The sequence below is a fragment of the Triticum urartu genome, chromosome 7A (genome assembly GCF_056163025.1).
Source record: "Triticum urartu cultivar PI428250 chromosome 7A, HENAU_Tu73, whole genome shotgun sequence".
Lineage (NCBI taxonomy): Eukaryota > Viridiplantae > Streptophyta > Magnoliopsida > Poales > Poaceae > Triticum > Triticum urartu.
Window position 1 is genome coordinate 665,579,747 of NC_141879.1, and position 23,029 is coordinate 665,602,775.

The 23,029-nt window shown below is 46.8% G+C and overlaps 2 pseudogenes; both read right to left on the reverse strand.

Moving 5' to 3' along the window:
- Positions 1–502: 502 nt before the first annotated feature.
- On the reverse strand, positions 503–1,852 carry LOC147961213 (uncharacterized; annotated as a pseudogene).
- Positions 1,853–10,283: 8,431 nt separating this feature from the next.
- LOC147961214 (luminal-binding protein-like) lies at positions 10,284–15,612 on the reverse strand (annotated as a pseudogene).
- Positions 15,613–23,029: the final 7,417 nt, after the last annotated feature.

Genomic DNA, 23,029 nt, shown 5'->3' on the forward strand with positions numbered 1-23,029 from the left:
GGCGCTTTTCAAAAGAAACGCTACTACTACTTACCTATATCAGCAGCGCTTTTCGAGAAAGAGCGCGACTGCTAACTAGGTGTATCAGTAGCGCTAGTAGACCAACAATACTGCTACCAGTTAGCTATAGTGTCTTAGTGGTAGCGCTTATACAAGCGCTACTAATAGTTCTAAAACCAGCGCTACTATTGGGGTTTTCTCTAGCAGTGTTGCATTTTGTTGTTTGTAACATAGCCTTTTCTTCTTTGAAATACCTGGATGTAAACTGCAGAAAGTATTCTTGTGATTTGACACTCAGATTAAACTAGGAATACATTAGTTCAGATTCTAGTTGCTGCTGCTTTCTATGCAATCTTCCCCAACATGACGAGCAATTTCTCTCCAAATCCTTTGCAGATTTCTAACAGTAAATCTCGCTTTAATTTCATCAACTTCTGTCAATCACATACATAACATGCATACGAGCTAGTACAAGCAATTCATTGCAATAGTTCTAGTTAGCTGTTACAACTGTAGTATGGCATGTTCGAGATTCGAGAAGAAGGATTACATATAATGCTGTATGTGACCAGGACACTAGCTATGGATTTTCTTGACTAGAGACCTAATTAAGCCATGTGAAGCTGCGTCCTGATCGACAAGGTTTTCTTCACCATGGAGCTGCCACACCTCCTGATTGGCTGCATCGTCTTGGGCGTCGCCTGCACCAACTGCGTCCTGCGCCGCCGTTTGGCTTCCTCTGCTTCCTGGTAACCTTGGCGGAGCTTGCGCTTCGCGGCTTCCATCTTCTCCTCCGATTAGAGTCCGGCACGGTCACCGTATGATTTCAGCCGACTTCTTGGACAACGGCTCGCCGACGATCTTGGGAGGCCGCTTCGTCTTCGTGTCAGGGTCGGCGGAGACACGCTGCTGCTGCTGCTGGCCGACGGTCGCCTTGGGCTGCAGCAGCTTCTTCATCGGCATGGCTGCTGTGACCTGGACGGAGGCCTCCCACCCGCTCACGATGCCGCGCGCGAGGAGGCGGACGCGCTCCGATCAGTCGTGCTCCCGCAGCGCGCACACAGAGTCGGCGAGTTCCGTGGAGATGGGCACCCCTGGCGTTGATGGAACCAGCCTCAGCGTCTCGAGAGACTCCCCCATGAAGTCGTCGAGAATCCCGCAGATACGCTCCGCCTGGTCGTCGTCGGCGGCGCTGCAGAGCCGTCCCACCAGGTCTCCCCTCGCGCGCCGGAACACGTGGCGTGAGAATTGGTCTGGATCGGCGGCCTCGATGGCGGCGTCCACGAGGTCGAAGGCGCCGTAGAAGCTCTTCCACCGACGGAGCATCTGCGCGGCCATGGGTGGCGGCGCGAGCTCCTGTGATCGGTTTTGGAGTGGATGGAGAAGTGGGGAGGAAGGATTGGATGGAGAAATTGGGGGGCAAGGAAGAAGGCGATCGCCTACCACGAGCGCCCCCCATGGAGCTTATATCTCCCGGCGAGCGCGAGCAGAGCGCCGCTCTCGATCGAATTCGGAAGCGCGTTTTGCTCCAGTCGAGTCGGCCGGAATCCGACGACGGCAGCAGCAAGCAAGAGGAGGCTCCACCGTGACCTGCTGCGTGAGGCGAGGCGTGCCGTGGCCACCCCTCCATCGTCAGCTTGCACGGGCACGGCATCGCGAGGGACCCCTGCACCGGGCTTGTCCTGGAGCTGGAGCACGTCGGCCCGAGCCTCCGCCACGTTCTGCGTGGTCGCCGCGAGCCGTTCACTGCGCCGCATCATGCGGCAGCTCCTGAAACTAGTTATATGCAATGGAACTTGTTCCAGACACAACCTTCTGTTACTCTGCACTTTCCTTTGTGAGGGTTTTTTAGATTTTACCACGTGCTGTGCTAGTATGTATGTAGCCGGTCGTGCCTAAGTGACTGCATCTGTGGCTGCAGCGCATGATGAGCTGATATTATACCCAGATGTGAATGCAGAGGAGATGGCAGGGGCAGCACACGACGACGGCCAAATGGATGCCAACTTGTTCTCCATTGGAAGGTCACGTCCAAGAAGAACAAGTTGGCATCCACTGAGTAATATTCTGTTATTTCATATTTTTCACATGATATTAGAGCGGTTAGTCTCACGACGCCGATCCTAGGTTTCTCCACCACTTTCGCAACGCGCCGCCTCCGGGGAGATTAATCCCCTCTCCTCGGAGGCGCGGCACCCGATCAATCAATGGTTGAATCAGTTCCATAGATTAGAAATTTATTTGTTTTCAAATTTCTTAGTAGATTGATTTTTCTTAACCACGAAATAAACCCAACGATCTTCAAATCCAGTGACAATCAATGCGAGATCCATCCAACTATTTTCCACAAACGTCCAACTCCAGACGGAGGACATCGGCATGTACGAGCGCCTCCAGCCGATCTACATCGACACACGGCCGGCGCCGCTCCGATCAGCTATAGCCAGCTTCTTCAACAGCGACGCGCGCGTACTGCTCACGGGAGGGTGATACTTCTGCGCACGCAATCTCTCGGTAGGAGCAGATCCCATGCAATCCGATCTCGGAAGGCCACCAGAACCAGGCGCCCTGCTACGAGCAGGACAAGATCGGATCTACATGACAGCCGTCCACACATACAGCATGGTGAAAGGCCATCAGAACCAGGCGCCCTGCTACGAGCAGGACAAGATCGGATCTACATGACGGCCGTCCACACACACAGCACGGTAAAAGGCCACCAGAACCAGGCGCCCTGCTACGAGCAGGACAAGATCGGATCTACATGACGGCCGTCCACACACACAGCACGATGAAAGGCCACCAGAACCAGACGCCCTGCTACGAGCAGAACAAGATCGGATCTACATGACGACCGTCCACACACACAGCACGGTGAAACGCAGGACTTCTCCTGCCACATCCAGGCTGTCTATGATGGAGGCCGACTTCTCCACGCCCGTTGATCTGATCATCTCCATGGATGCCAACTTGTTCTCCATTGGAAGGTTACGTCCAAGAGGTAATGTCTATCAACATGCACAGACTCCACGGAGGATCGGCAGCGCCAGCATTGACTACGAGTCTACGGCGACCTACGCGACATCGATCTGCATTGACAACCTCGTCACGAACCAGCGCGACACCACAACCACGTCCACGAGCCGCTGAGCGATCTGCACCGCACCGAGCGACCTACACCGAGCGATCTGTACCCACCCGAACCACGACATCAAGCTGTACGACCACAACAGATTACGACTCAAGATTATCCTCAAGCAAATACACGAGAAGCGACATCAGTACCAACCACACGCCAGGCCTATGTGGAAAAAGATCCAAATTCTTCATTGACTTCTCTGCGCGACACGGCATCGACATATCGTCGCCGCGAGGGACGCCTTCAAGCGACATCATCGTCGACACGCCACTGCAATACCATCGCCGACACTTCATCGCCAAGGTCTTCATCAACGTGGTCCTCACTAACATCTTCGTTAACACATTGTCGCTGCCTTGTCCACAAGATGGACACCTAGCGTCCTCTGACAGACTTTTCTGCAAGACGCAACCTTGACGACAACATTAACCGCGTCACGACAACGGCATCGACCGCGTCATCCATGACGGCACGACTGCATCGACACGGCGTCACTCAGTGACGACCCTACGCAACCACACAGTTCTGGCAAAATCGATGTGTGCTTGATGGGTTCCTTCGGTCTTGGCAAAATCGGCGGACTCATCGCCGACGACACCCTCTGACATCCGCAAGGTGCATCGTCCATGTCTGCAGCTCCGTCATAGCGCATTTTTTTGCGCCTCCGGCTTTGTGCGGCTTCATCATCCACGACGACTACACCATCGACCACGACTACATCGACTACGGCTACATCACCATGATCTACTACCTCGACATCGACATTGATGGTTTGGCCTACAGCAACAACATCGGCAACAACTCCAGTCAACAGTGTCCACGTCGTCACCAGCGTCTACGCCACTCCCGCTGTGACTGCGGGAGGGAATAGAGGAGAGTCAAGGGAGACACCGGAAGGGGACGCAGTCACCGCCCTAGGTGCCGACCCATCAGAGACGCAGCTGATGATGGCGTAGCGGAGAAGACGACAAAAGAGCAAGACTTCAAATCCAGTCGTAATCGTCCGCTTCACTCCTGCTACGACTGAGGGGGAGTGTTAGAAGTATATTTACGTTTAATATAGAGATAAGAGATAGAGGTAGGATAGGTTTAACTTGTCCTCTACTCCAAGTCTCTCTCCCTCCATTGTACCTCTGTATATACTCCATACACGGGTCAGATCAATACGACATAATATTTAGTCATCTCATATTTTCCACACTTCTGAGTAAGAACGAAATAGTGGTTACACTTAGTACAATCTTCAGAATTATACCACCTGCATTCATGGCAAAGGAAGGAATCGAACTTCCACTTTCTGTCTGTTTGCCTGTCTTGTTTCTACCACTCATCACCTGCGCTGGGATAAAAGAATTCCCTGATATTTTATATAGTGTTAAGGAATTTCTTGTTTTAATGTCATGATTGATGAAGGTAGCAGAGCCGGTGTCATGGGTTTTCTCTTCGTCTCAGTGATTCATCATCTAATGTCAGATGTGGGTATGAATATTATTATTATTATTTTTGGTATTCCTGAAATGATATAAAACACGCTACATATGAGTTATGAATGTTAGGTACTAGAATGGAAGTCTGAATTTTGCCTTGCACACTGACATTGATTGCGTGTTTCTTCTCACCAAAATAGACGACACCACACATTGGCATTGGCTGTGTTCTTGTTGCCATGTGCTCTGGGATAAATTCTCCTAAATCCTAATATAGCATCTGTACAGACCTGTGCAATAGATTATTATCTCTGCACTGAGTATGCTACTAGGCAGGCTTCTAAATACTGGCACTTGGAAATCTCGGGACAGTCAGGTGTGTATTCCTTTGCTCAGCTATAGTTATTATCCCGTGAATACTGATGAACGTTCGACTAACAATACTGAAACACGAAACACCATTGGGCCTATACATGGCATATGAAGCCATTGCCAGTTCCAGGGCAGCGGTCGTGTGCTCTTATGTTTATAGGTTTTTGTTTACCTTTCCTCATTCATCTGTTCATTTCGATCGCACTGCTGAATTAAATTAAACCCTGCTTGGAATCGTTGTAAGTTGATACGTTCGGATTCAATTTACAGGTGTATATTACCGGCCGTAGTATAATTTTGCCTGGAATGAAAACGACGGCTGGAGGTGTGTATCGTTTTACAGGGGTATCTACAAGCTAAACGTTGATCCAAACGGGGCCTTAGTTGAATGCAAGTTCATTGTTTCTTTCTGGTGAACGGTTCCCCAACTTTCTTTTTCGCTTTTTGAACAGCAGATAAAGAACAGAGTTTATGTACCAGAAAAACCGAACGAAAAATCTCTGTATTGATGAGTGTTCTGCTAGCAGTCACCGACTTATGCATTCTTCAAAGTTACATCTTCAAGTGTCGAAGGAGGCCCGTCGGAAAACTCTGACAATTGCGCTCCTTCCAAATATTTCATATAGCATACAGCCATACACATGGGGGCTCCTCCAAAGATGTCGCCATGGGGACTCCTCCAAAGAGGCATGTGTCAACGAGCTTGTTGGAGGAAGAGGGCGCTGGAGTGGAAGCGCAACGAGAAAGATAGTACTCCCCTTAGCTTGCCGGCCTCCTCCCTGTGTCTGAGCAATGAACATGTTTGAAGTATTTATGTGAACGAAATTGGAGTAATAAGCGTGTAAGATTATGAACAATGATGGATGAGAAACAAGAAAACACGGAAGAAAATAGGTAAAGGTAGTTACCGACTTTTGACGACTTGCAGAAGCAATGCAAGTGCAGTGGCGTCAGAGCAGGTAAAAGCCCTGTTCAAGAATTCGTCCGTTAACCAGTTATCTTGCCGATTAATTCCTACTCGTAGGGTCACTGAGTAGCTGATAAACTGATAAATCGTTCAATTAATTGATTAAATGGCCGATTAACTTGCCGATTCGCCTATTAATCCCCTACTCGCCAGCCAACCGAGCAGCTACCAGTTAACGATTTCCTTAACAGTGGGTAAAAGAGAAGTTGAGCAGGAACAAACAAAGGAGCCTGCAAAACTGAAGAATAAATAGAATAATGGGAGCTGCCGATAACAGGGACAGAAAATAGCAAGACTGCAAGAGAGGAAGAGGGAGATAGATGGGAGGGGAGGGGAGCCAGGGAAGAGGCAGTGCAGGGAGGGAGCAACAACAACAGTCGGAACCTCTCATCTCTCACAACTCTCTCGCTCTTGTCATAATCAGGTGGTGATCAGTGGAAGGAAGTGAAGTTTGTTGCTTGCCCCATCCCTTGCTCTGCTCCATCCCTGTCTCCTCTCCCCTCTCCAATCACAAATTCCTAACACTTGCTGGTTCACCACCTCACCTGGTGCTGATTGCTGCCGACGCCCAATGCCATGCCACCATCATCACAAGGAAGATCTATATATATGCAAAGAAAGGTGAGTTGCTCCTCTTCACTGAAGTGGCAGTACACAAGTAGCTAGTACAGGAGTAGTACTAACAAGAAGCTGCCGCAGTGCAACTGGAGTACACAAACGCTCGCCTGTTCCGTTACCAATAGGAGTAGTAGTACAATAAGCCAAGATATATGCGTACTGCACTCAGCACAGCAGCTCGCCCACCTTGTTGTTGTTGGATGGATCGCTGCAGTACGCGTACCTACCGCAGCAACAAGCCGTGTCGTACACTTCCTTTTTTTTTCCTTCTTCAGTTGACAACTTGACATAGACGACTCCTGCCAAATACGTACATATTACTTGTACTAAATTACCTTTCCTAGAACTTAATACTTCACTGATTACTCGAAAAACTTATTTGCATATATGGCCCGGAATGCGGAATAGTCTTAACGTCTCTATGCCTGTTTTGCTTTAGATTCAGTCATGCTTCCGTATCCAAGGTGGATAAGTTAGATAACTTGAAATTAAAATATATAATTCAATTCCGGTGCTTATACAGAATGAAAAGCAAAAGAAGACACATGTTGTTCTGCTCCCGGGTGCATGTGAACCTGGGATGAACAGAAAACTGCCCAATGTTTTACCAACGTGCAAAGTTTCGTGATGAAAAAAAATCATGCAGATCTGGGCGAAAATATAAAATCATTGTTCCAAAATACTTTGAAGAATTCCTCTTTTCAGAACAACGCTTTTTTTACCAGACATGGACAAATGTTCTTTCACTACGAAATTTGCATGATGATATTCAACAATGTTTGTACCGAAAAAGTCTAAAGCATTTAGAAGTTTTTCCTATTTTTATTTTACATATGCACCCGAGTCTAGAAACTCCATGCCCCAAATCGTCTCATCCAAAGCAAAAGGACCCGAACATCGTCTAGCGACTGATTGCCACTAGTAGAAAAAAGGCCATTTGTCCCGGTTCATAAGGGCCTTTAGTTCCGGTTCCTGAACCGGGACTAAAGGGTCGTTACTAAAGCTTCCCCCCTTTAGTCCCGGTTCTTGCACCAACCGGGACTAAAGGCCCTCCACGTGGCCGCTGCCTGGAGGTCCACCTACCAACCGGGACTGAAGGAAATTTTATGAATATTTTTTTTAAATTTTTTTTGAATTTTTTTTCCTGATTTTCAAATTTTTGAATTATTTTAACCTCTAATCTCTAATCACCCCTCATCATTCCAAATCATCTAACTTCCCGGACGGTCACACATCCTCTCACTACTGCAGCCTGAGCACGCTTATCTTCCGGGTTCTATTCCCCCTTGTTTCCAAGTCTGCACTTGTTGTTTTCCTGACAATAGTAAGATGTCAATCGTATTAACCCTCAGGAGTTTAGCTTGAGCATGAAGTCACACGTTTCACTATTTGAGTTTGAAACTATTATTCTAAAAACAATAATTATTTAGTAACACTAATATTTCTTGAGTAAATAGTTTGACCACAGTTTGACCAGATTTGACCAAAATTCAAAAAAATTAAAATAATTATTTAGTAACACTAATATTCTTGAATAATTATTTAGTAACACTAATATTCTTGAATAATTATTTAGTAACACTAATATTTCTTGAATAAGTAGTTTGACCATAGTTTGACCCCAATTTGACCACAGTTTGACCAGATTTGACCAATATTCAAAAAAATTGAAATAATTATTTAGTAACACTAGTATTATTGAATAATTGTTTAGTAACACTAATACTTCTTGAATAAGTAGTTTGACCATAGTTTGACCCCAGTTTGATCAGATTTGACCAAAATTCAAAAAAATTGAAATAATTATTTAGTAACACTAATATTCTTGAATAATTATTTAGTAACACTAATAAATTTTGAATAAGTAGTTTAACCATAGTTTGACCAGATTTAACTAAAATTTTAAAAAACTGAAATTTGAGCATATCTTTTTTTCCTTTTGGAATTTGAGGATTCTAAAAATTTGCAAACAAGCCGTAGGCAGTCAAAATCGGATGCGGATTTTCGTTCTTAACATTTTGGTATATTATACGTTTTTTTCCGACATCTTATGCAAAAGTTACAACGGTTTTACATTTTCCCTACACTTTTTGCAAAACATGTCCAAATTTAAGTTTTTAAATTTTCCTAACTAGTAGATGTAGTAACATAACTACATCTCAAAGGATTTTAATTTTTGAAGTTTTTATCATTTTCTTTTGCTTTTTACAAAACTGAAAAGGCGATCCACTGGGAGGGGGGGGGTAGAGTTTGAAAATGGGACTTTTGTATCGGTTTGAGACACGAATCGGGACTAAAGGGCATTGCACCCTTTAGTCCCAGTTCGTGTCTCAAACCGGGACTAAAGGTCTAATCTTTAGTCCCAGTTGAGATACGAACCGGGACTAAAGGGCATCGCACCCTTTAGTCCCGGTTCGTGTCTCAAACCGGCACTAAAGGGCTCATTTGAACCGGAACTAATGTCTTTAGCGCACGAACTGGGACCAATGCTCACATTAGTCCCGGTTCGTGAATGAACCGGGACTAATGGGCTTAGCTGGTCCGAACGAAAGCCCTGTTTTCTACTAGTGTGCCTCGGAGCTGCTCCCATGAAATGATTCGTTCATCAGGGGTAGCAGCTTCCAATGATCGCTCGCTAGAGTGGCAGGCCAGGGAGACCCCAGTTGACCCCAAAGGCCGAGTAAACTGTATTTGTATATTTAAAAATCCCATGAAGAAAAAAAATCTTATAGAAAACAGAGAAAACCTAGAATTTGAAATGCCATGCTCTGAATTACGAAAAATGTCATGCTACTTTATAAAACTACCATTTCTTTAATTTATAAATTTACAATGAGTATTATAAAAAAATAGAAGGTCATGTGATCTAGACCAAAAATGCCATCCTCTAGATAAAAATCGGCATGAACAAAAAATACACATTTTCTTATAAGAAAAGGAGAAAACACAAATTTATAAATGCCATTCTCTGAAAAATACGAAAATTGCCATGCTACCTCATAAAACTGTCATTTCTCTAATTTAAAATTTTACTATTCCCTCTGTTACTAAATATAAGCCTTTTTAGATATTCTAACATGGATTACATTCGGAACAAAATTACTGAATTTATAATCTAAAATACGTCTACATACATCCGTATGTAGTCCTTACTGAAATTTCTAAAAAGACTTATATTTAGAAACGGAGGGAGTATGAAATAAAACTGCCATCCTCCTAATAATAATAAAAATTGTACTCTTAATCATAAAAAATGTCGTCCTCTTAATGCCATGTTACTAAAACTAAAAATGACATGCTCTTAATAATAAAAGTGTCATCCTCTTTATAATGAAAATGATATGTTACTAATTATTATAATGCCATGCTCTTAATAAAAATTGTCATGTAGGCATTACAAAAATGACCTGGAAAACTGCCATGCTACATAATAATAATAAACAAACATGGCAAGTTTGGGAAAAATTCCTACTCTATTTTTTTGTTCTAACAATGGAAATAATTCTGGATTTTTTTCAATTGCAAAAAAAAAAAGGATTCGGCTTCAAAAGATACATAAACGCGTTTAAGTGCAAGTATGCACACACGCTGCTTCAGTCCAAGTGGCGAAGGGGCGCAAATTTGTGTAGGAGACGGCAAGATCCACGCGATAGTTGAGAAAGCGTTCGCCCCAGTTGCACTCCAGGCGAATGTTCGCTAGATAGCATTATATGGAAATAAAACGTGTCGAATACAAAGTAGCACGTACTCCCTCCATTTTCTAATATAAGACCTTGTAGATTTTCCTTGATTCGTATGTGACTATCGCAGTTGTCGTATGTGAACATTGCAGACTCGACGCTTCCTTCTCCACAATTGGCTCCAGGCCATGGAAATAGTCCCTGAAAAACGCAAGAATCTTGGGGATCCTCACGTTGCCGCCGACGAGGATGATCTCGTCGATGCTGTCCCACCGTCTTGGAGGGTGCCACCACCGCCACGTCACCAGCAGGTCCACCATGCTCATGGCTCTCGCCAGCAGATCATGGTTGAGCTCCTTGAACTCGGCTCTCGTGAGCGGCTGGAAGAAATCCGCGCCGTCCAAGACCGACTCCACCTTCACAAGCATGGTATCCTAGTAGGTCAGTGTCTTCTTGGCCCTCTCGCACGTCGCCCTTAGCTCGCGGAGCGCGCCGTCGTCTCGGCAGAGGTCCCGGTGGTGCTTCTCCCCGATAAGCTGGACGAAGTGGTCCACGAGGCGGCCGGTGAAGTCGTCGCCGCCCAGGTGAACGTCGTGGCGCCCTTCAATGAGATGAGCCATGTCGTCTCGAAACTTGAACATGGTGGCGTGGGTCATGCGGTCGCCCATGTGGAAGACGAGGATGACCTTGCCTTGGCGCATCTTCTCGTGATGGCCGTGCGCCGCGGCCACCGCGACATGCTCGTCGACGTACCTCGCGGTGGAGAAGCCGCCCTCGAGCCGGGCGGCCGTTGCGAGAAGATGCCTTTGGTAGTCCCCCGAGTGCCAGGGGACGGTCAGTAGGACGTTCCTGATCTTGCGGCCCTGTTGCGCCTCGGCCATCCGCTTCAGCTTGGATATATATGAGAATTCCGGCGACTTCGTCGGCGGGGAAAACCTTGGCGCCGCCTTCCCTGGTCTCGATCTAGATAGCGCATCTTCCATCCGGGGTCTCGACGAGCTTGTACGGCGCTAGCTCCGTCTCTCTCTTCACCACATCCTCAAAAAGAAAGAAGTCCACATAACCCCCTGGTATTTCACAGACTGGCCAGTTTACCCCCTAAGGTCCAAAACCAGCTATTTAACCCCCTGATCTTTCGTAAACCAGGTGAATCACACCCTAACACTGATTAGAGTAGCTTTTCAGGCGGTTTTGTTGGACATAGCGAGATGCAGCTCGTTTCTGATCTGCAGTTCTGCACCAAGCCTCGTCCATCCTCCTCCGAGAACGAGCGGCGCCATTCCACTCACGGGCGCTCGCCTAGTCCCACTATTCTATTTGTGTGCATCTCGATGTCACCCTCCACATCTCCAGGTTTCTGATCTTCAGGTTTCCCAGCGTATGCCGCCGCGGTTCGAGGGATTCTTCCAGACGTCAACGCCGTCGCGTTCGTGCTGTGCAACCGCGGCTGCGGTGCTGGGGTGCACCCACCGGCACAACCCGCCAACTGAGCAAGTTCTTGCAAGGGATCGTCGCGCACTACCGGCTGTCATACTGAAGCTCTCTGTGGTGAATGATGGTGGGGCGGTCAAGGTCGTTGAGGCCAACTCCACCGCGCGACCCTATCCTGTCCGGCCCCGTCCATTTGGGGTAAAAGGGACAAAAAGGCAGCCCAGCGCGCGGGAGCAAATGGACTTTTGTCTGCTTTGTGTCCGCTTTCGACCCATTCCTGGCCCAAACTTGTGCCGCTTTTGGGGTGAAACGGACACCACGCAGACACGCGGGTCGTCTGCGCGTGTCCTCCCCTGGCCCGCCCGTCGGTGGCACAAGACGGGCCTTTTTCTATCCGCCCCCTCCCTCCCTCCGGCCGCACCCCCTCCACTCTTCCCCACTCTTCCCGTCGTCGCCGCCGCCGCCGCTGCCATTGCAGCCGTGCAGTTCGGACGCGAGCTCGCCCAACCCCTTCCCCTCGGCGCCGCCGAGCTACCCAACCACGGCCACCTGGTTTGCGCACCCGCCGGCCGGTTTTGGGGCGGATCCGGTCGGTCTTGAGCTCGGCCGGCTGTGGGAGGCCGGGCCGTGCCATGGACTGGCCGGGCACCTCGCCGGAAGGTCCTGGCAGGGCCGCAAGGCCACATGCAGGCAGTGGCTCCTCCTCTAGCCGCTCGGATCTGCACCGTCGGTGGTCCGCCGGCAGATACACGAATGGCGGTCGGCCAGGCTCGGTGCTTGCCCAAAAGCTCGCCGGCGCACCGTTGCCACTCATTAAGTGCGACCACTGCCCAAGGATGGTCGTGCGCCGCGTGTCTACAACGCCGAAACATTCCGGATGGGTGTTCATCAAGTGCTTAAACGATGGGGTATGCGCTTTCTTTAGCTTCGGTTTGTGCTCTAGATTTAAGTAGTTGTGCTAACTTCAAATTTTGTTGTGTAGAATGGATGCAAGTTTTGGTATTGGGAAGAAGAGTACATCGATATATTGATAGAGCGAAATTTAGTACATGTTCGTGCACTTTTAGCTAGCATAGAGGCTGTAAATGAGACAAGTGCACTTGTTGCTAGATTAGAGGCTAGACACGAGACTAGGTGTGAGGAGGAAGCAACATCGGCTTCTGGCTTGAAGAAGAAAGGAGGATGCCAGAACGAGCCTCCTCCTCCACAGATCAACAACGAGTGCATCGAGAAGGCCCTAACCCAACTCAAGGGAGCAGTTATGGAAGTTGGGTATCTTCTAAAATGTATTCTTGTGGTTCTTGTTTTCTTTGGTCTTGTTTTACTAGTCAAAATGTGATGATGTATTCTTCATGTACCAAAAATGAATGATGAAATAAAGTTAAGGACTTGCAAAGAAATAATACGCGGACAGGATGCGGCCGGGATGCGTCCGCGCGCTGGGCGCACGGCCACCGCATCCCAGGATAGGCCCGGACACGACTCCAAGTCCCTACCCAAAGGGACAAAAACCGGACAAAACGGACGTCCGTTTGAGATCGCGCGGTGGAGTTGGCCTGACGACGGTGACAAGCAGGACATGCACGCGGGAAGCAGCAAGGAACTGGAGCGAGTCGCCGGCGAGGCGAACAAACTTCTTGATGTTGATACAAGGTCCAGATCACGCGTGAACGCAAGCTCCAACGGAAGATAATACACAACTATAGACCTGCTTCCCTCCTGGAGACCTGGACAAGCACGCAAATAGACACAAGAAGTACGTGCCACCATTCTGAGATGGACATGACTAACCGTATTTAGTAACTAACAGTGGATCTCGACAGCTGCCGGTGGCAACCGCAGGCGGCACGGGCACATATGTTGTCCACGGAGGATGAAGCGGACGTGGCCGGCAAGAGCGCTGCCGAGGCGACTATGGCGACGACCATGCACGGGAGGTTCGGTGGCAAGTCGAGATTGCATGCGAGCCAAACCATAGTCGAATGAGCATGCTTTCTAGAGCCCGATGCCGAACGAGGAGCTGGCGCTTCCAAGGAACCGGGAGCCTTGCCAATTTGCCATCACATTGAAACACCATTTTCCTTACCAGAGGCAGAGGCGGGCAGAGCTCTACGAAAGGTGCTTCGTGAACCACGCCGGGCTGAACTTTCTTGTGGCTGGCTGCTGGCTGGTGCTGCTGCCGAACAGTACCTCAACGACGCATGTGGTTTTTTTTTTTGAATAAAAAGGTAGAGCATTTTCTACCTTATGCATTCAAAACGGGCGAAAAACCCGGATGAACAAAGTCATTTACATGAAGATGATGTTAACGCCGCACAAAGGAGTACAACAGGCCATCACCAGACCTAGTGTGATACAGATTTGGAGATAGACAAAAGCAAGAGATCATGCAAATTAGGATGGAGTGAAAGCGGCTGCCCAATCCAACATGCACTGCCTAATATGCTGCGGGGCACGCATGCTCCATAACTTGAACAGCTAGCTCAGTGACTCCAGTGTATACTTGGTGCTCCTGCCAAAAGGATCCTTCGAAGACTCTAGCGTTCCTGGCGTTCCAAAGGGTGACCGCACACGCCGCGAAAAGAATATGCCACATTTTGCCATGCAGCACCTTCGGCTGATCTGAACATAAAAAAAGTTCAGGTTCTGTCGAAGATGTGGCCAACTCCTGCAAGCCTAAATTGGACCATAACGCTTGTGCAAGTTTGCATCTCAGCAAAATATGGTTCATTGTCTCCGCCGCTGGGCAAAGATCACACCCATTGTGCGAAGCAATTTTATCCCAATGCTTCCTCATCATATTATCTCTGGTGTTGTGTCTGTCCCGGAGTGCAATCCATAGAAAGATGCGATATTTGTGTGGTATGATTCTATCCCAGATGAGCTTGGCTGGCGTATAGAGTTTGCCTCGAAAAGTGAAAAGCTTGTAGAAATAAGCAGTGCTCAAGCTCTTGTCAGCAAGCTGCGGCATTCTGGTGTCAACTGTATTATCCTGGGGCTGCACATAGCTCAAGATTTCAGCAAGGGCTGCCAGTTCTTGTGTGGCTGTGTAGGAGCTGCCAGTTCTTGTGTGGACGTATGTGGTTTGGGTGGGATGACCTGAGCAACATGCGATGGCAAGGTGGGCGGAGGAACTATGTCGACCTGGCACTCGCAACCTTCAAAACCGCCTGGAAAACCACTCTGATCGATGCTAGGGGGTGATTCACCTGGTATAGGAAAGAACAGGGGGTTAAATACCCGGTTTTAGACCTGAGGGGGTAAACTGGCCGATTTGTGAAATCCTAGAGGGTTAAGTGGACTTCTTTCTTCTAAAAAATCCTGCAAACCAGACAGATAACACGTCGACGTTGGAGAGGAGAGGAGGTGAGGGGAGAAAACAAGAGAGAATGTTGGTACTTGGAGCCGAGGACGCGTTTGAAGCTGGAGACAGCCGTTACGGGGCTGACGGCGGCGTGGTTCAAGGCGGCCTCGCCGAAGAGGGTGCCGTTGGGGATGAAGGCGATCCAGGAGGGGATGCAGAGCTTGTACGAGAGGCCCGGGTCCTGGAGCCCCCCGTAGCCGGCGATGCAGGCCTTGGTGTTGCCGATGTGGATGGCCGTTGTGTTGCCCGTCCGGAACGCCGCCGCGCCCGATGCCGCCGCTGCAAGAAGATACCATATTAAGCAGCCTGCCGAACACTAATAGTACAATTTGACTTGTATAAGGACAAGAGATCCACCGATGAGCAGTAGAACGCCCAGAGGGAGGAGACAACTCGCCATGGATTGATTAGAAGCTTTTACTCCAGTCCAAAGAAAGGAAAGAACTCGCCCAGAGAGATGAGTACGTACAGCTACAGCCTACCTCTCTTCCTCTGTTTGGCTGTTCGCCAGGGGTGTGGTGTGGCACGGGACATGTCACCGCATCGTCGACGGCCGTTGGATCTTGCAAGCAGCGGCCGGTGATGGCAGGGCCGATACATATCACCCGCAACATCGAGAGCTTTCCGAAAAAAAGAATCATCATTCCGAGGAAAGTCTGATTTTCCTTTTGAAACCCATGAAAGCGTGATTTTGTTTAACAAACAATAGAAAATTATGGTCTGCATGTTTTATTATTGGGTGTGCCGTGTGATTGGATCCGGCTTGCCTGCTCCCTCCCCATGCTCCCATCCGTGCTCTCACTTCATCCTACGACTGTCTTTTTATATGTTATTTATTTATTTTCTACTTTTTTAATTTGCAAGTGATTTTTTTAGAAAAATAAAAGGCACACCGGCAACCCATGGTGACAATTTATTAATAATTAAAAAAAACCTCTAGTTGCATGCATGTTGCGGCATGTGTAGTTTGCGTGTGGGTGCGCCATATACAGTTGCTCAGGGTGCACCTTGCCCATGTGCAACTGATACAATTTCTTTTAGAAAATAAATGGTTGCATGGGTGTGTTGATGTCGTGTTCACGATGAAAAATAGAAAAAAAGAAAAAAAATGTAAGAAAACCAAGTTGCGCGGGGGTTGGTTCACCTGCAGTTACGTGTGGGAATTTACACGAAGGAGCGAGGATGTAATTATAGTTGCACAAATGCCGACCGGCATGTTACATGCAAACAACAAGCATGCAATTATAGTAGCACAATGTGCGACCCGCGTGTTGCACGCGGACAGTCAGCATGCACTCTAATTATGCAAGGAAAGAATGAAATGAAAGGAAATTAAAACAGATTAAAAAAGCATAAAATGTGTCCAAAGAACAAGAAAACAAGCAAAATGTTGCACATGGGGATGAAGAGCATGCAATTGTCGTTTCCGCGTACCAAAAAAGAAAACACATACACCAAGAAACAAAATAAAAGTATATAAAAAAACCAGAGGCAAAAATCTACACCAATCACCTAGTAAAATCACTTATACTTGACTGTCGATTGAGAACAAAACCATTTTTATTATTTTGGATAGTCTTCTTTTTACTAAATATTTTGGGAAAAAATATATTTCTGTTCCAACTCATTTTATCAAATAGGAAACTTTCCACTCTATTTCACCCCTCTGTGTACCTCTATATTCTTTTTGTGAGAGAAACTTTCGATCTATTTATACTCAGTCATGCCAAGTATAGAGAACACCGGAGAGAACAAGAGCCTCTGTAACCATAGAAATACAAAAAGGGGTTTTCAAAGCCTTTGCATGGATGGAAATTTTCCCTATCAATTTTATAGCGGGGGAATTTCAGTATAGCATATGCTCCCTCCGTCCCAAATTACTTGTCACATAAATGGATAGAAATGAATATATCTAGAACTAAAATACATCTAGATACATTCATTCTTGCGACAAGTAATTCTGGATGGAGAGAGTATCTGTTTACAAGAGAGAGAAAATGCTATTGAGTGATGGTTCAATACAATAGAGTGACACTTAATTTGCTATTATAAATGCGCAAGATCTTAATTCTCAGCCCAAACTGAGAGTCATATACTCCTACTTGGCACGGGTGCTCGTTCTGGCTTATTTCATACTTTTAGGCGATATCCGTTTAGTGGGAGACGATGTTTTTGTCGACTATGAGATGGATGTAGTGACTTTGTTTATGCACGGGATTTACAGCTAAAAGGAATAGACGTAACGTATGATTAGTGTTTTTGATACTATGAAACAGTGTGGACAGTTGCTAGTGTTACAGAGAAAATATGGTATGCTTTGGTTTGATTTTTTTTGTCTTTTCTTTAAAAAATTGATCGATTTTCGTGACGATCATGAGCTTTCTGTGAAATCTAGTGCAAGTGAATCTTGAATGACCCTAAGAATTAGAGTATTCTCCAAAGTACTTTTCTGAGAAACCTTTGAATCGAACGACCCTAAATCAGTGGTTGGTAAACAATACAGTACATTTGAGAGCAGCCGTGAGCACTGCGCACTGAATCTGGGGATCAATATGACTATTTAACTTGATACCGATCAAGTTGTCTAGATAGTTTTGAAGAAATCGACAGATACCTCCTGGGGCGGGGCTGGTGTATGGTGAATTACTTCATTACGAATGTGCCAGCTCCTCCATAAAATCATAACATGCTCCGTTCCAAATCGCTCAAGGGATCCAAGGCGTGCAGCAACCACTCTTTACCATTATTAACCAACAACTCAATTCTTGGCACCTTCCAAACCTTGCTCATAGCTAAGTACAGGTCTCTACCAAGCTGGCAGCGCACAAAGGGATGATAGTTATTCTCCTCCACACCACATACTGGGCACACGCTTTTTGGTTCAAGACTGATCTTGTGTTTGCTCTTCCACTTCGACAAGGAATCCGAAGCTAAGGGCCACCAAAATTCCGAACTGTGGGAGGTACCTCGCACTTCCATATAAATTGCCAACATGTATGACGTCCTGAAGGTGCCGAGCTTGATGATAAAGCGTTGCGATCACACGCCACAGCTCCATCGGCCGTGTCCTGTCCCGTCCACTCGGAGTCGGAGGTGATTGGTTACACTTTCCTTGGTCACCATAGGTAGACACATCCAACCTAGCATCCAAATACGGTGGTGACCGTATTGTGCTAGCTTCTCATGCAAATCTGGTCGTATGTACGTAAGCATCAATTTCCAAACAAAAGACGCTCGCTCTACTCTACAAACAGAGCAAATAGCAACGACTTCTCTAATTAATTTACTCGACCACATAAACACGAGTCGATCGGCTGCCTTTTTTGTCGGCATGAACACCCAACTTGTCATCGACCAAAGTAAAGTGCTTTAGCTTCCGACGTGCCTAGGCTTTGGCTATTTGCTAGCTCGGCCAGTGCTGGTAGCATTAGCCAATGATGAAGCTACGAAATAATGCAAAAAAAAAAGATTGATAACGTTGTTGCGGTGTGGCTACTCCACCGCGTTGCGAGTGGCCATGGCGTTGTTCAATCCCTTCTATGTCGCCATGGTCACAAACCCGAACCCTCATGACCACCCACGCTTGTCGTACACGACTCTTGCGCGGGCAACCTTCCCATGCTTGCTGAGCATGTCTCGCAACCGGGAGCTATCCACATCACAGGAGACCTGGAGAAGCTGACCGTGCACGATCACTACACTGGCAATCAGCAGATTCATACTGCGAGTGGATCAGGTATGGTTATTAAACACATTGGTCATTCAGCCATTCATACCCAAGATCGTGATCTGCATCTAAATAATATACTTCATGTACCCGAAGCAAACAAAAGCCTAATCTCTGCCAATTGTCTTGCTGTTGACAACAATTCCTTTGTTGAAATTCATCCCTATTCTTTTTTTGTAAAGGATAGGGGAACGAGGGTCCTTCTCCAAGGCAGGGGTAGAAGAGGTCTATACCCTGTTAAACACACGGGACAAGGCGCCAAGAAGCAAGCGCTCAGTGTCACACCCTCCTCGGATAGGTGGCACCGGCGTCTAGGACATCCCTCGTCTACCATTGTTAGCAAAATAATTAGTCAGAATAAGCTCTCGTGTGTCAAGCTGTTCAACAGCGATTTTATTTGTGATTCTTGTCAAAAAGGCAAAAGCCACAGCTGCCTTATCCAAAGTCAATAAGTTAATCAAAGTTTCCTTTGAAACTTATTTTCTCTGATGTATGAGGACCTATTGTTGAATCTGTAGGTAGAAAAAAAATACCATGTGAGCTTCATAGATGATTTCAGTAAGTTCACATGGATCTACCTAATCAAACACAAGTCAGAAGTTTTTCAAAAATTTCATGACTTCCAAAATCTTGTTGAGATACAATTTGATCGCAAGATTCTTGCCCTTCAGACTGACTAGGGGGGAGAATATGTCAAGTTAAATTCCTTATTCACTCGAATTGGTATATCACACATTGTCGAAGTTGGGCTCTCCCTCCTAGCTCAAGCATCCATGCCTCCGAAGTTCTGGGATGAGGCTTTCATTGCAACCACTTACCTCATTAACAGGCTTCCAAGCAAAGTCATCAAATATGAAACACCTCTTGAGAAATTATCCCATGAAAAACCTAATTATTCTGCTCTCCGAATCTTTGGGTGCGCCTGCTGGCCTAACCTACGCCCATACAATACACACAAGCTCCAGTTTCGCTCTAAACAATGCGCTTTTTTGGGGGTACAGTAATCTTCATAAAGGTTTTAAGTGCTTAGATATCTCAACCGGGTGAGTCTATATCTCCAGAGACGTGGTTTTTTACGAGACCGTGTTTCCCTTTGTTGCCTTGCATCCAAATGCAGGGGCTCGTCTTCGAGCAGAAATTCTTCTACTATCTCCGGAGCTCCTCAATCCAACTGATCATGGGGGTGAAATATATGCTGGTGATCATTTGTTTAATAGCCATCCTGATACTACTAATGAAAACAGTGAAAAAATTGTTGTTCTAAGCCATGATTTTATGCAGCACCAAAGTTGTACAGGCGCTACACACGAGGTTGATGCGGCTGACAGCACCGATCCCGAGCGATCCGGTGCAGAAGGTGTAGGCGGGACCGACACGGATCCCGGGAGAGATTCGCCGCGCGTGGTGGAGCCAGCCCGTCAGCGCGCGCCACGCAGTCCGGCGCGTCAGTGCGGTCGGGCGGGGGTGACACGCCCGTGTCGTCACACGCGACGTGTCGAGAGCCGGCTGGGGCTGGGGCGTCGGGTCCACAGCGCAATGATGAGCCCGACAGCCCGTTGCGGGCCCGTGATCGCGGGTCGCCATCGTCAACCGACAGCCCGTGGGAGACCGCGGATCCACAACTGGCCGCTCACGCGGCTGTCGAGGGTGATTCGCCGCTGTCACCTGTGTCAGTACGAGGAACGGGATCCTCTGTGGCTGCTGCCGGATCTGCTGTGGCTACACCAACTATAACCACGCGGGTCACTCATTCACAGCGAGGTATTACCAAACCTCTAGTGCCCAAGGATGGCACGGTGAGGTATGACAATAACTTTAAGTTTGCAAACTTTGCAGCTACTGGTGAGCCACATAATGTGCTAGAAGCTTTGCATGATAAAAATTGGAATAATGCCATGAGTATTGAGTATGATGCTTTAGTGAAGAACAACACCTGGCACTTAGTTCCACCGAAGCCAGCGAGGAATATTATAGATTGTAAATGGGTATACAAAATTAAAAATAAGGTAGATGGAGCAATAGATAGATATAAAGCTAGGCTAGTAGCTAAGGGTTTCAAACAGCGTTATGGCATTGATTATGAGGACACCTTCAATCTAATAGTGAAGGCTGCTACTATCAGACTTATTCTGTCTGTTGCTATTTCCAGGGGATGGAATCTTCGCCAATTGGATGTTCAGAATGCGTTTCTACACGGCGTACTCGAGGAAGAGGTCTATATGCGGCAACCACCAGGCTTTGAAAGTAGCTCCAAACCTAACCATGTATGCAGGTTGGATAAAGCCTTGTATGGTTTAAAACAAGCACCAAGGGCATGGTATTCAAGACTGAGCCTTAAGTTGCAACAGATTGGATTTTGTCCATCAAAGGGAGATACTTCCTTATTCTTCTTCAGGAAAGGAAAGGTGATCATACATGCTGATTTATGTTGATGACATAACTATAGCAAGCTCCTCACATGATGCCACATTAGCCTTGCTAAGAAACTTAAAAAGCGAATTTGCATTAAAAGATTTGGGAGAATTGCACTACTTCTTAGGCATTGAAGTAAAGAAGGTGCAAGATGGCATTTTGCTCACTCAAGAGAAATATGCCTCTGATATTTTAAGTCGTGTAGGGATGAAGGATTGTAAACCTTCTAGTACACCTATGTCAACCACAGAAAAGTTGTCATTGAATGAGGGCAAACTGCTAAGTCCAGAAGAGGGAACAAAATACCGAAGTATAGTTGGAGCACTTCAATATCTTACATTGACAAGACCTGACATATCTTTCTCAGTTAATAAGGTTTGTCAGTTCTTGCATGCACCAACCTCTTTACGTTGGACAACTGTGAAAAAGAATACTGAGATATATTCAGGGAAGTACTGGAGTTGGACTAAGTATATGCATGTCTCCATCAACTACAGTAGGTGCCTTCTCTGATGCAGATTGGGCTGGATGCCCAGATGGTAGAAAGTCCATAGGGGGCTTTGCAGTTTTTCTTGGCTCCAACCTTGTGTCATGGCAAGTAAAGAAACAAGCAACTATCTCAAGATCCAGTATTGAGGAAGAGTACAAGTCACTAGCAAATGCTACTGCTGAGGTAATGTGGGTGGAAACACGACTTGATGAATTGAGTGTCTATAGATCACATGTGTCACGCCTATGGTGTGATAATCTAGGAGCAACATATCTTCCTGCAAATCATTTGTTTCATGCAAGAATAAAACACATAGAGATTGATTTTCATTTTGTTCGAGAAAGAGTTGCTCAGAGAAAGTTGGAGATAAAGTTTATTCCAACCGGAGATCAAGTAGCTGATGGTTTTACCAAACCACTACAAGTCCGACAGCTTCAAGCCTTCAGAAACAATCTAAACCTTGATGTGTTGAGATTGAGGGAAGATGTTAAAAGATAGGCTTGTACCTGTGTAACGTGACATGTGTGTCACGATTGTGTATGCGTGCGTATTGTGTAATCTAGAAAAGTAGTTAGAGTAGATTGGAGTATGTGTCAAGACTACCAACTACCTGCCGATCTTGTAAATTGTTGAGCTATATAAACATGCACGCGTCCCTGCTGAAAGGCATACGCTTCCACGCCTCAATTCTTTCAAGATGCTCCACGGAATGAGAAACTTGAGGTGTTTTTGGTACGGTTGTGGAGGGGATGATGAAACAATCCAACGTTCCAGACTCATTCGATTGTGCGGCTGGTGTAGTGACCAAACGGCGCGACCCGCCGGTCGACCGATGGCTAGCACTGGCCAAATCCTAATGAGACATTTTGAAACAAGACAAATTCTGAAAATAAACAAATGACTAGCATGAATTTCAAATCAACCATGGACGATGGATCCATGCATGGGTAGAATTGCTTTTCTCTATAAGATACAAACATTACTGCGTATATTGTGTACAGTGTTTATCGAATCGGAAATGTGTGATACTTGTCATCGACAAAGGAAAAGTACTTTAGTTTATGATGGCCTAGGCTTAGGCTATTCGCTAACTCGGCCACTCCTGTTAGCATTAGCCAACGATGAAGCTATGAAATAATGCAAAGAAAAAACATCAGATTGATACCGCTGTTGCGGTGTGGCTACTCCACGGCGTTGCGAGCGGCCATGGCCTTGTTGAATCCCTTCTGCGTCGCCATGGTCACAAACCCGAAACCTCGCGACCGCCCACGCTTGTCGTACACGATTTTTGCATGGGCCACCTTCCCGTGCTTGCTGAACATGTCTCGCAGCCGGGAACTATCCACCTTCGAGGACAGATTGCGGACGTAGATTGTTAGTTGTTGTGATTGTGACTGAGTGG